This window comes from Anopheles stephensi, chromosome 2 (assembly GCF_013141755.1).
Source record: "Anopheles stephensi strain Indian chromosome 2, UCI_ANSTEP_V1.0, whole genome shotgun sequence".
In the NCBI taxonomy this organism is placed as follows: Eukaryota; Metazoa; Arthropoda; class Insecta; order Diptera; family Culicidae; genus Anopheles; species Anopheles stephensi.
The window spans coordinates 91,916,997-91,931,251 of NC_050202.1; the positions used below are offsets into that span (position 1 = coordinate 91,916,997).

A 14,255-nucleotide genomic window follows, 5' to 3' on the forward strand; every position below is an offset into this window, starting at 1 on the left:
CGCTTCGTGTCGCTTTTCTCCTTCTCGCTTTATTATTTTAACGAGACCAACAATTTTTTTTTTGTTTTCCATTTCTCCTTCCAAGAATCACAAGGAGAAAATAGTAGAATCGAAAGAAACGAACTGGAATCGGTGCTAGTGCGAATGAACAGGTAAGTGGTTTCATTGGAAAAGTAAGAAAGAAAAAGGAAAATTTAAATTAATTTTTACATGATTCGTTAGGCTAATCGCCACCGAACACGACTCATCAAAACATTGCTAATGAAATAACGTGAAGGTTTGAAAAAAATAAAACCCTCAACTAATAATGATTTTGATTTGATGTTTGTAATGATCTTGAAGCATATCGCATTCGGATAGAAAAAAATCAAAACACTAAAATTCACCAGGTAAGCAGCGTACAAGATCCAGGAGTTTGTTAACTAGCACTTAAACAGCTTAGAAGAGTCTCAAGCTGCGTTACACCGTGCAAGGTTGACAGGAAGTTACTGATGGCATACATACATGATGTATGTGTGTGCCAACATCCAACCTTCACGCAGGTTTTGTTTAAGACGACAATCATTAGTTAGAACACATCGATTGGAAAATCACATCAACGTTGTTCGCACGTGCATGAAATCAATGCAATCATTTGAAGTTTTTTTTTCTACGAAGCTTGGGAAATTAAATGCTGTAACGGTCATAATTAACAATCCAAATAAGAATTGAGCAGCAATCCAGAAACAACAACAAAGAGAACTTCTGAAAACTGCCGACCTAAGCCGAGTTCTTTTGATATTTTCCTGTAGCACTGAATTCATCTGAAGAGCAAGGTATTCTTAGCTCACATGAGAGGCCTTTTGATTCACCGAACACACCATCGCTTTTATAGTACTGTTCTCAATAAAATTCACCTGAAAATCCTCAGTGTAGTACCGAATCAAATAGAATCGGATGTCATTGAGCGTTTCGATTACACCTGATCGATCCTACGTTCGATTTTCGCGTACAGTAAACCCCCGAAACTAAGGCTTTAAATTAATTCACCGTCCATACTGCTTAAGTAACTTCCCATTCTCTCACTCAGCTAATCGGACAGATTATCCGTATCTGCTACCACCGCGAACAAGCTCGAATAAGCACATGACACCTGGCCCAGAGCTCAGGGAGCAGAGAATCGATATGTTCTACCCCTCCAACACCACCCCATTCCTCCCATCCATTGAATTGGCCCCGTTTTTTCCAACCCCATGGACCCCGCTCGCCACTGATTAGCCTCTGCATAATGTGGAATGTAGTTAGTTTCGCTTTGATCAGAGGGTGGAGATTATTACAAAAGCTCGCTCTCATTATGCTGGTGGAAATCCACCGTTGCACATGTACTTTCGAACGATTAATGCAAATTATTACAATTATTCTATGAGCGCATTCATTTCGCCCCTCGCGTCCCCGAAAACCTGACCGCCACCCCCACGGAGCAAACACGAATTGGAATGTGCTCGCATTCCCGGACGTAGGAAATTACCGAAATTCAACGCACTCCGTGTAGTGCCAGCCAAAACCCGTGGAAGTCCCCTAATGACCGTTTCGAGCACTAGTTTTTGGAATAGGAGAGCGTGCCAATAAAACAACGAATAATATAAATTGATGAGAACACAAAAAACGGAAAGCCGTACACCACTCGCCAAGAGTGTAATCAGTTTCCCCGTATGCATAAATTATGCTGGCAGAAATTGAAAATTTCCCATCCATCCACCGTGTGTGTGGGGATGTGCATGCGTGAGGGGGACGTGCACGAGCCGCGAGAGAGAGAGAGAGGAGGAGGAGGAAGGGCAGAAAAAGGTAACAACCGAATTAAATTCGTAACAAGCTAATTTGATGTTCATTTTCCAATGCCAATCCCGGGTGCTCATCATCGGATTACGGGTAACACCAGCGGGACACAGACCAAAGTGATGCTCGTGTTGCCCCGTGACCGCGGCAATTAGGTTGCCGTTGGGTTGCATTTCCCGCATGCAGCCTTTGAGCGCAGCCTGTGCACGCGGCTGTGGTACGCGTATTCGTTATTCATGGCGCAATGAAACAGTAATGACTGTTCGGAATGGAGTTGGCCACGGATCATGATGTCGATGTTACCAATCCAATAACGAATGCATCAAAATCACCGACAGCCAACGCCAGTTCGATGTTGGCTATGGACAAAAACATAAATACTGTTAGTCGGTAGGATTTTGTTTGCGATAAACTAATTAACTCGTATGAATCTCCCAAAGCAGATTGTTTAAAAAAACAACCAAACTCCCAAATTAGTCCTACACATTCAATTTGTTCCAAATTTTGCAAAAAACCTCAGACCGCTTTTATTCTCCGCATAAACGCATAACAACTCCGTGCTTTGACCTACAAAACCATAACAGATAATGCTGACCTGTTGGACAGATGGGAAAATGGGCAAATGGGAATCAAAATAAATATGTTATAGCCGTGGAAATGCATTATTGGTAATATTAATGAACAGTTGCTATTCCACCACGTCAGACACACAGTGTCACGCATGAATAACCTTTCGCTGGTATGTTCAAATGAATGGCAAGTTTGGAGCAGATAATGATGATGGAATAATTTAGCGCGCTTGGGGTTTTTTTTTAATTGCATTGCAACAGCAGCACTTCAATGGAATGTTTGTGCCGCTATCCGTCATCCGTGGACGACTACTTCCCATGCTCTAAAGTAAATAGGTAGAAATAAATGTTTGTGCCCCAACATTGTTTGCGTGCTTCCCTCTTCCTTCTTCCCGGTTCACTTCTGCATCATCAGAATCAATGCTTTTGCCAATCCATAACGATCCATCCAGTCACGATTCGAAGACCAACCAACGCGAAATCAATCGTAGTCACTCTACTCGGATGACATGGTGGTATTAATTAGCAAAGAACGGCAAACTATGAGACTGCTGAGTTCAGCTATTTAGAAATTGTAAAACATCCCGGAGTGAGCCCTGTTTGAGCATCACCGAGAGTGGTGTAGTAATTAATTGAATGCATACGTATTAAATCCGGGCCAAGATTAGATTCAATCTGAAAATTGATTAGCAAACATAATGATTCTAGATACGCACGACGATTCAGGCACATTACGCTGATAGTCATTCGTGTCGAATTTTTGAAACATTTCCATAGCAAGAACCGGAAACCTGGATAGATGTTGGACACACGCAGGCATCACAAACGACGACTAACTCGTACAATCACGTACGGAAGTCGCGCAGACACAGGATACTCATGTTTCACCTCTGAGATCTGACGAACAGAATGTAGCAGCATCGAACGATAGCGTGCGGTTCAGAAATGGAAGACGACCCACGAGACCGGACGAAGACTTCGTGGGAGAGTCACAACGGCATTACCGGATGGCAATGGAAGACGACACCGAGTAGAACCGGGGTTGGTCGAACGAAAAACGTTGGGCTTGTAGAAATAATAGTTAGATCCGGTCTAGATAGGAAACAATCATTCAGTTTTATACTGAGAGGGCTAACATGTAACTTGATAAACCAAGTTTTGTTGTTGCAGACCACCATGATCGGAACTACTAAATATTCACTATGAAGACTCGTCCAAATGACGAAAGTGCCATTGATGTGGATTTTACAATGTGCATCATCACCAAGAACATCATCTTATAAGAGACCTCCCAAGATGTTTAATCCTCCAGAATACCTCCTAGAGTTAAGAGACCCCCTAGGTTAGGCAACCACTCATTTCCGCCACAAGCCTACTCAAGATTCGCCTTTCCCTACAACATAAATGTTGAAGTATGCGCATAGGTGGTCGCTACCATCCGGGGCATCTAGTTCTAATTCTAGGGTCTTGTTCCTAAATTTCTAAGATCCGTGACATGATAATACGCGTAACTAGATAGTCTGTCCTGCTGAAAGAGCAATGGGTTGGTCCGTCCACGTGTTCCGCGATAGGCGTTAACGCATCTGACGCAATGCTCGAAAAATTGATCGATAAAAGACAGCGCTAGAATATTAGTAGCATCGAGGGCTTCTACAGCAGGCCAAGACTGCTCAGCTGTTTTCGCACCAAGCTATTGCTCCTAAGCAAGTCGGAATACACAAAGATTGTGAACGAAACGTAATTAAATTGAGCCGCCGTTAGTGTAGCTCCCATTAAACAGCATAAGGCTGACGATACGAAAAAGGGAAAAATGGTAAAACTTAATGTAGCAAGTAATTTGCCTCGCTGTTTTGAGTATCCCTTTTCTTTCAAAGTTTACATTCGTTCACGTTTTGCATTTAAATGAACTCTTTTCGAGCTCGGGACAATTTACTCTAGCAGGTCACCAAGGTCGATTGCACTTACCGACGAACAAAGCAACATATTTTAAATGTCTACAAAGTTCACAAAACTGCATAACAATATTTCACCAAGTTTTTCTTTTTTTATTTGGGAAAATGAAAAAATTCTGGTCTTTTCAGGACAGGGCACATCCAAACAAACAAACAATTCTTCCAACAAACATTGGGAACGCCCTTCTTATCGGGAACATACCAAATAAACACAAATTTCGTATGATTTGCTGCATTCGCAGTACAATCTTGATAATAACGTTGTTATTGTGCTCTGACCACCACTATACTTGCCGTGAAGAAAATTCCGCGAGAAAAACCGTATTACTCGCTACCGAGCTGCGGAACGTGGCACTGGGACCGGGCACAACAGCAAAGCGCAAACCAAAACACCAAAATCATTCATCAAGATGATGTATGAAGCAATTAAAAATTTAATCGTTTTACCCACGTTCCGCCACGCTCATCGGTGGTACCCGGTCTTACAGCAAAACCGTCGGAGGTTGTTGTTGCTTCAGTATTTTTGTCAAACCATCACCGCCTCATGCACTGGTCTCCAACTTCTTCTTACACCGCTGCTGACCGGTCTGTCCATACGGCTGTACTCTCGACCATGTTTGGCCCATTTGCAAGCTAAAAATCTTATTCCAAACCCCGCCAGAGTGCAGGTGGTATGCACCCGGCAAACCCGAATGCAGAAATGGCGACGACCAGAAAGGGTCAGGACGCGCATCTGCGCTGGTGAGGTAAATTTATTCAAAACAGTTTAAAACGACATGATTTATCTTGAAATACGGTTCTGAGGAGCAAAAAGAAAAACAATTGCTCCAGCTCGACCATTTCGTTTTCGTTTGAAGAAACACAAATAGAGTCGGTGTGTTTGATTAGCGACCGCTTTTGCTCATTTGCTCACCTCTGCACAACCCAGCAGCGGCAGTAGCAGTAGCAGCTGGTACAGCAAAAAGAGACACGGGAAAACCGTTTTCCCAGAGCACACCCCTACAACGACGAAAAGCAAACAAAAGGTCCTGGGAACGATCCGTGATATCCGCCGTCACGGTGACCGCCTGGCTGGGCACGAGCTTTTCAAGCAGTTTTCTGTAAGGCATTAGAAGGACCAAAGGTGGAGAAACATGGTGAGCAAAAACACACATACTTGGGAAAGCAGGTGGGCCGTCGGCTAGCTACCTGGGTGAAAATGGCAGAATTGCACAAAATCCGTACCGCACTCTTTATGTAGCTTACGATTGCAATTATCCTGCAGGAGAATTAATGATGTCGTGTAAGAATTTACCAACGGTAGCTCCAGGGCCGGCCAACGAATGAACGAGCGTCGAAGGTAAACGACACTTGAAAACAACGCTTGGAACGAACGTGTTGACAGGTCCGGATGTTTCGCGAGCGGTTTCGCAGCAACCATTGCATCTCTCAGGGTGCAGCACCAGCAACAAGGTTATTTCAAGGTCTTTTGGGAATCAAAACATCTCATCCCAATCCCTGAGCGTCAACCACATTGGTCACCAAAATTGTTCTAGGTACGGTGCTTCGTTTCGAGATTGCCTCAGTGAAGCCTCTTAAGTTAGATGACCAACACAGCGCAGCATCACTAGAAACTCCGGTAGCAGCACATCGTAGCAACCTGCGCCGAAAAACGGGTCAACATCAGCACCCAAATTGATGCCGCGGTTCTCACGTATATGGAATTGCTGTTTCCTCTCAGACATCCCGGACCGAAGTCTCGGAGTTTAAAAAGATTCCGAAAACCGACCACAAACTGGGCAGGAATTTTATGTTTCGAGCCTGTGTTGTTAGCCAGTTGGAGCTTTTCGGAGGCCGCATCGCCGCACGTGCAGCTTTGTCGTATGGAAGAGAGATTAAACATTCCTAAACGTCCGTCCGGTGCCGAATCGCACGGAGAGAAGTCACCTTTCCCGAAACTGTTTGTTCTTCCTTTCCTAGGCGGTAAGGCTCAGAGGAAGGAAGCTTAGCCGTAATCAGTTAATGGAACGCGAAAACTTTCTGCTCAGCAACGGAGGCTTTTATGCTTCAAGCCCCAAGAGGAACTCCGCGAAAAGTTCCAAATCAGAGTGTGAAGTAAATCGCCCTCAGCTGGGCTGGAAGGACGCCCTAAATCAACGAAATAAAACATATTTTACTTACCTGTACGAAAGCGCGAGCGAACGAGATTCGTTTTCTTTCCTTCGAAAATCACTCAACACACAACGACACCAGTCGGCCGAGTTTTTTTTCTGCTCACGGACTCTTTTCCTATTTTCTTCGCACCTCTACACACTGCACAAATAATTCCACTTCGGACAGGATTTATTTTCACCTTTCCATTAAAGGGTTCCACTACTCTCTGGATGTGCGTCGGTATTTTGAGCTTCACACATCTCCATCGCCTACGTTGCTCAGCTGATAGTTAGTACAGGATTGTGTCATTCGCTTACATCCGCTTCCGGTCACCCTGGCAACGGGGCGCCTGCTAACGCTACCTAGCTTTAGTATCCTCTCAGGCTTCTTTGCTGATTGTGTAAAAAAGCGTAATTTGAATAATAGAAATCTGTGGAACTGTGAATCTTTCTGAAGCTGCCTGCAAGTCTACAAACTGATCCATAATACGCGAAAACTACGAACCTCGTCATTATGGACTAAATCCTCCTTGAAATAAGTTTTGAACAAATGTTGAGGAACTAAATTTGGGAATCCAAGAACTTACGATATGCCTGCTCAGCATTTGCGCTTGGTTTGATCAGCAGTTTGATGTAGAAGTCCTTCTCGCTTCCCGATCGCACACACAAACGTACGCAACCATCCAACACACGCATCATACACATCCATACACATCCATACACGGTACATCCACACCTAATAAACGCACCAACGCACAGGATCCTTGACACGCATTTTGGAGCAGAAGGAGATTGACGCCACAGTGGTGGAGGTTGCGGGTTAGCGCTTATCTTAATAGCTATTAAACATTATTAAACTTTCTTGATATATACTCCAAATATATGTATGAACGATTGTATTTGCATAGGATTCAATTTTCGGTACCGATATAAACACGCCTGTCTGTTGAGGGGTTTGTTTTGTTTTGCTTTTTCTTATTTGCTTCACACTCCACATCCGCCATCTTGTCCCCGTCCACAACCACAAGGTTTTCCGGCAGGATCCAACGAATAGAGACCGGGACAGTAACAGTTAGCTTAACTAGAGACCTGACCATTCTACGTCCCCTGTCGTGTCAGCAACGTGTCTTGATTATAAAGAGCGTCAAGAAACGTCGTCGGTCGCGGCCCGGTTTTACAAATAGGAAAGTTGAATGAGAATGCATAGTGCTGCTATAAATACGTAAGATTAACTAGTAACCATCATCAGTCAAGGTGGAGAGGCAACGTCTAGGGACGAAACAATGTGTGTGCGAAGCGGTCCTGGCCCATCTTCTGCTCTGCTATCCGCCGGCAGGCTTTCTCCAGCTTGCCCCAAACTCCCATCTCCGGATAAGGAGTTGGTTTTTCGGGACCGCCGGAATTCGCTACTCCCCACACACACACACTCCACTGACCGCTTCGCAATAGATACATCACAATTTGATTTCCCCGGTGGGAGTTTGTTAAAGAGCAGGCGCGGTCGCGTCAAACAAATCTTCAATCCGCAGCAAAACGGTAGCCGACCCACAAATCCGATCGATCGATCGTTGGCGCTAGTAGCTTGGGGGCTCTTATGGAGCCTTTGCCCCATCTCTTGATTACTACTCCATTAGGCAAATTAATTTAGTAGAGGGCCTTGGTTCTCCGCACGCCGCTGGGCAAACAAGCCCGATTGGCGATTGGTTAATTTGGGCATAGTTTATCAGAACTTTCACCCTGGACCCCGTCTGATGAGACTTTCACCCGTCTGATGAGACGGCGACGGCGGTTACTGCTGGGAGGCTTTCTGATCTGATAAGGGCAGGTTCTGAACTATGCCGCTCTGGGCAAGCTATCGTTCTGCCGACGCACAACCCGCCCGACCTTCGCTAACTCCGCGGGAACGAGGCAGGAGATATGTAACATTGATTTTAATTAGTGATTGAATAAAGAATCTCTTCCACCAACTGCTTCCTCTCCCCTGAACACACCGGGGCGCATAAACCTTCCAACAAATGGTGCCTAAAGCTCGCTATAGAATCCCCGTTCCTGCCGCCGAATAGTTTCATCAATCTTCGTACTCCCAACCACCACCGGTGGAGTCTCTTCCACGCCTACATTCATCCACACAGATCATCATGGGGAATTGGACTGGGTGAAGGTGGGGCCAGGGATGGAGGGTGAAGGACAGGTTGGTTTTTTTTCCTTCTTTTGTTCTTAATTTTACGGGCTTCAAGGGTCGATGTATGGGGTGGCGGGAGACACACACAACGACTATACACATCCACTACTACCACTCAGACCACTCTCTTTGGCTACGATTCCGCAACTTCCGTTTAATCGATACACGCACAAAAGTTATGACCAGCATAACCGGAATAAATGCTAATATTTTAATGTTAAATTTCTTCTTCTCCGTGAGTTTGTGTCTGTGTGTGATTGTGTCTTTATGTGTGTGTCCTGGGGACAGGATTGCCTTACAAGTTCTTCACCATGCGAAATTCCTCTGTCCAAAGGAAATCCGTCCGTAAACTCACTCAGAGCATCCTAATAGTGGTTATGCTGGGCACGCTGTCCCTACTTGGTAATCGTTTCACCCGGAACCTTGAATTCCTACAATTGCAAGGAAAGATTGTTCATCTCTGAGCTACCGATATCCACCAAAAAGTCTCTGGAACTATCCGATAGTTGAACTTTTAACTATTGTGGACGATGCATAGAAAAAGTCTTTTAAAGCGCTGTCCTCTGCCAATCGAAGCAAGGTAATTCCAAAGCCACAGGAGCCTACAAGATATCTCCTAGGCTACTTTCCACGTCAGGTTTGTTAAATCTGGTCTAGCCAGGAAGATACTCGGTGGCAACCCTGCCTCCTAGAACGGTGTTGTGTGCGTGTTTGTCTTACACTCATTTTATTCTTTTCCTATATATATATATTACGATTTGTTCTGACTTCACGTTAAATTAGTTTGTTTTTTCTTGTTACATATTTATGCGTTTTCTAGCTTCAAAATGGGAAAAATGCGCGCTCATATTGATGATGCACAGGCTTTCGCGTCTTCCAAAGACACTCGTCTACAAGTTGCAACAAGAGATCGGTAAAAAGGGCCGCTGAATGTGAAGGCAGAGGGAGTTGAAATCGTTTGTATTCATTGCGCCATGTTAAATCGGATTTATTAATACACAAGAATTGTAGAACTGCAGCTAGCGGACAGCAGGGAATTGCTGGACGCGTTGTTCATAACTGTCATAGTTTGTTATGTTGCTACTGTATTATCTAGGAAAAGTCCGGGAAAGTGGACCTAATCATATGTTTGTTGCTAAGCTTTTCTTCGTTCTAGAGGGGTTTTTTGTCGATTTGTCAATTCCGCAATAAATATAAGTACTCACACCCCACGTGTAACACAAGGGCATCATCTCATTATCGTCGTTGTTGGGCCACAACAAGCGACCTCGTGTCTGCCCCCCAAAACCCAAATCTTGTACTTCGATTCCGTTTGAAAGTTTTGTTACTTACAGCTCCCGTTCTTCTCCCCCTGCTACTCCTTCTCCCACACGATCAATCTCATAAGACAAAAGCTCTGCTCTGTGTATATTAACTTGATATTTGCATTTGCTGCTGATGCTTCCACCGTTCGGATGATGCATGACTTCGGGTTCGATTTGGTTTCGAACCGCATCACACCACACCACTCCTAGGGATCTTCTCCTCTTCCTTCCTAAGCGTAGTAAAATGCGGATTGAAATTACGATACCTTTCCGAAGCGCGTGTATTCATGGCCCGATCTTATCCCGAAAGCACCGCATGTTACCGTGGCGTTGCTTCCCAGACGTACAGTAAGGACGACTCCAAGCATCCACCACGGGTTCACACTGGACGGGTGAAATTATTCCTGGAAATAGCAAAGAATAGACACGACCATTTATGAATTATGCTCGTGTTACTTTCGAGATGAATGCCATGCTCGCCGGAAGGGAAGCCAATATTTAGGCCGACACGAGTGAGCCTGGCATACGCCTTGAAGACCTAGAGACGGAAGGATAAGTTTTTCTTTCGGCACCTTTCATCACAACAGTACAACTAAGCGTTTAGGTCATCGTTATTTATTCAAGCCACTGGCCTGTGCGTTCGGCCGTACGGTTAATTAAGAGATAAAACCACCAACAGTTTCGCAGGTTGACTACAAGAAGTTTATTCGCATGTATCGTGAACAACTATTTTTCTTATGTCATCGATTGGTCACCCGGAACATCCAAGACCGCGAAGTTGATCGTGGCATCTACTAGCTCAAGTGGCTAGACCTGCACTGTAACGAAGCTCCTGGTTCCCTTTCGCAATTACAATTAGCTGGCTCTGAAAGCTTCTTCTATCAACCTGCGAGTCAACACGGCGAATACCGTAGAGTAATAACTTATAAATATACTTTTTCATCAAGAAAATATTTCCGTAGTGATAATATCACACCTAGCACATTGTTACAATCGTTACGTTGCCCACCAGTTAGAGGGGAACTTACGGGAGTTTTTTTGTTGTATCAGATCATCAATTTCAATCAAGGGAAAGCTTAAAGTAATTTGAAAGAAATTTAAGTGGTTGGTTCAGTTGCAATTTCTATATGCGTTAAGAAGTGTCGACAACGCTCGAATTAATTCAGACAATTCGAATTACTTCAGTTCATGATGACTCGAACAAAAATAATTACTTCCGCACTCCTAGCGACATTGTAATCTCGATGCGAGTAAGATGATCACGAGAAGTTGCGTTGTGAGTTAGACAACGTGTCAAAAATTGAGCGTAATTGGCTACCAGAAACCATTAATTCAGATTATCATGTGAACATCTGATGAGAGGTTCGCAAAAATGTAGTAATAATTACTTCCGCACTCCTAGCGATATTGTAATCTCGAAGCGAGTAAGATGATCACGAGAAGTTGCGTTGTGAGTTAGACAACGTGTCTAAAATTGAGCGTAATTGGCTATCAGAAACCACGAATTCAGATTATCATGTGAACATCTGATGAGAGGTTCGCAAAAATTTAGGGTATAGAAAATATTGAGAAATTTAAGTGGTTGATGGTTTGTTGTTTCAGTTACAACGGTTTCGTTACGATCTATCAGAGCAATCGCAATTTACGTAAGTTTTGAAAGAAATTTAAGTGGTTGAAAGTCAACCGCTACCCTTATTCGAAAAACCTCAAAACTGCACTCATCAACTTTCTCTACTGTGATGCCGCATACACACACTAGCACGCGCGCACTCTACGTAATACCGTTGACGATCCGTGAGACATTACTGGGCATGCGCAGACACCAATCACACACACATACACACGCACCAGTGCGTATTCGTAGCACACGTTTCGCCACGATGCAGCAGACACGGGTACACAGCATTCGATGAGTTGATTTAAGATGCAAGACTTTTCGATGAAAGGCTGCCAGTTCCTGACCGACTACGTGTAGTCGGCAACCGTCGTAGCGAAGAAAGGTGGTAGAACGCCATGAATCCGTCAGAAAAACTGCATCCAGAATGATGACGCCACTTCCGAACCGGAACATTTTTTCTCACTAAGTGAGGTTAGGTGTCCCATCCGAAATGAGGAGCTCACACAGCCACCCCCATGGAACATCTGCAGAATGAAGAAAAGGACAATATAAGAATTCATCCCACCATCGGTACTCGTTACAATCTACGGAACTGGAAAACTTACTGCCATATAGGATGACTGCGATCTGCACTTCGTTGGGTGTGAATGCCCAAATCACCACGTGCCCCTGACAGACACGCGGAAGGTTACACGCCCTACGACGGGGTCGCCATTTTGGAAGCCGCTGTTGGAATCGCACGGTGCGAGCGGTGGCACTGCAGCGATATTACAGCGTGGTCGTCGCACAGCCACCCATGTTCTCACAGCACACATTTCGTACACGTTACATGCACTAATTCGCGGTGGTATCAGCAGAATGTGAGCAGTCCACTATCAGTTGCAATTTTCTGCACTCACTGAACACCACTGCTGCTGCTGCTGCTGCCTGCTGACGCCATCTTGCAGCCACCTCCTATCGAACAGCACGACCACACCACGTACGCACTCCAAGCCAGTCAACCAAAATGTACCAACGCTCCCAACACCATACACCCGTTTTTATACTCTCGGGCCAACCAGCACGCCTTTCACACACACTACCACACGCTCTCGTACAACGCGACTTGTCGAGAAGCCGCTTCGCTCACAGGTACGGTTCAATTTTATGTCTTAATTCAAATAGAAAAACAGGAAACCTTTCGTTTAAATACTTTTTTTAACCTCAAAATACTTCATCACGGTTTAATTTTAGAAAAAGTTAATAGGAATCAATTCTGCGAGAGCGTTTTAATACTCACGCTGTGCCCATCTCGTTGTTGGTGGTGTGTGTGTGCGTGAAATCTATTGAATCGATGCTCTCTCATTCACACACGCGCACACACACACACTGTCGCGCTACCGGCGTTCCACCGTTGGCTGTGACGCCGGCGTTTTGCCGCTCTTTTACATGCTTTTATTGTTATAAAAATCGGCCAGTTCTATGAAGAACCGTTCTAAGATGCCATGTTAAGATGTTTTGCACTTGATTTATCCACCGTCGTACTGGAAACTGTTTAGTACATCCAACTCAAGCCTATCAACGCTATTCGTTGTGTTCCAAGCTAATCCGAGAGTGTTAATTTCAAAAGTTTGGTTAGGCATCCAAGGAGTGTATTTGGGATGATTTTATGAAGAACATTTTGTATTATTTAGGAAAGAAATCATTCAAAACAGTTCAACCGACCATCTAGGAAAAACGTTTCAACATCCGTAAAAATTGGCAACGAGGACAATCTTGCAGACTTTTCATAGGCAAGCACATTTTTTGAGCATAGAAGAGTAAAATATTTTCATGATATTTTTATCTCGCGTGTAGAGCTGTGTGTGTGTGTGCCTTGATGAAAGCAAATTGATGGTGTTGTTCGCAGTGTGTGTTTGATGCTCGGCTTCCGAAGCGAATCTCTCACGCACACCAACTCGTACCGGCATTTCAGCAAAACACGTTTGTCATTGACATGATTCAGCAAGCCAGTATGCGAATGGTCGGCTTTTGTCAAGCAACGGCGGTTATTTTTGAAAATCTTCTTTTCACCGTCCATGAAATAAATTTGTCATTTGTTATCACTCTTTAAATTAGTATAATTTCCGATTGTATTTGCAGTTAAATATTAATCAATCGCATGCAGAAAGGTGCATCCAGAACGAAAGCGTCAGTTTGCTTGAAAAAATAACTCCCGATAATATTTTCTTTCTCAACATCTGTTCTGCTGAAATGCCGCTGCGTGTTGTTTTGACCATTAGCGCACACACGCACGCTCACATACACTTTTCTTCGCTGAAACATTCTCGCACGCGTGCACATCGATGGACAACTTAAAATTTTCCGGAATATTCTCGGCAGGCTAACGGCAATCGTCTGGAAGGCTGAAGAAACTTGAATTTCTCCATGTTCACATGTTCAATCCTGTTGAACAGCACACATGTACAGGTAATTGTGCCGTTTTACCTGATGTATTTAGTTCAATTCGCGAACGCCTGACCTTGATTTCGGTGCAAATTGTTTCTCATATTAGTTCATAAGGGTTTGTGAAACTAGTCCAACGAGAATAGTTTGGCGTACAAGCAGATGACCAAGGCCGTTTGTGCCAAAGCAGATCGATAAAATCATGTATTGAAACATTCGTTACTTTTATGGTTCTCTTCTAACTTAAACTTGTGCACCC

General features: G+C 44.2%; 1 protein-coding gene across 9 annotated transcripts in view; it reads right to left on the reverse strand.

The window, feature by feature from the left end:
* Positions 1–6,577: 6,577 nt before the first annotated feature.
* The window catches only part of LOC118508424 (ras-specific guanine nucleotide-releasing factor 2-like), a 54,309-nt gene continuing 46,631 nt past the window's right edge, over positions 6,578–14,255 (reverse strand). For 7 of the 9 annotated variants that reach the window (XM_036048198.1, XM_036048195.1, XM_036048196.1 and 4 more), the window contains 2 exons: positions 12,178–12,722; positions 10,554–12,096 (listed from right to left, as the gene is read on the reverse strand). The gene's annotated coding sequence lies outside the window, so the exon portion shown is untranslated. Of the gene's footprint in view, positions 10,359–10,553; positions 12,097–12,177; positions 12,723–12,851; positions 12,867–14,255 lie in introns of those variants that run through there. The other 2 variants (XR_004905792.1, XM_036048199.1) reach the window with 2 other exon arrangements.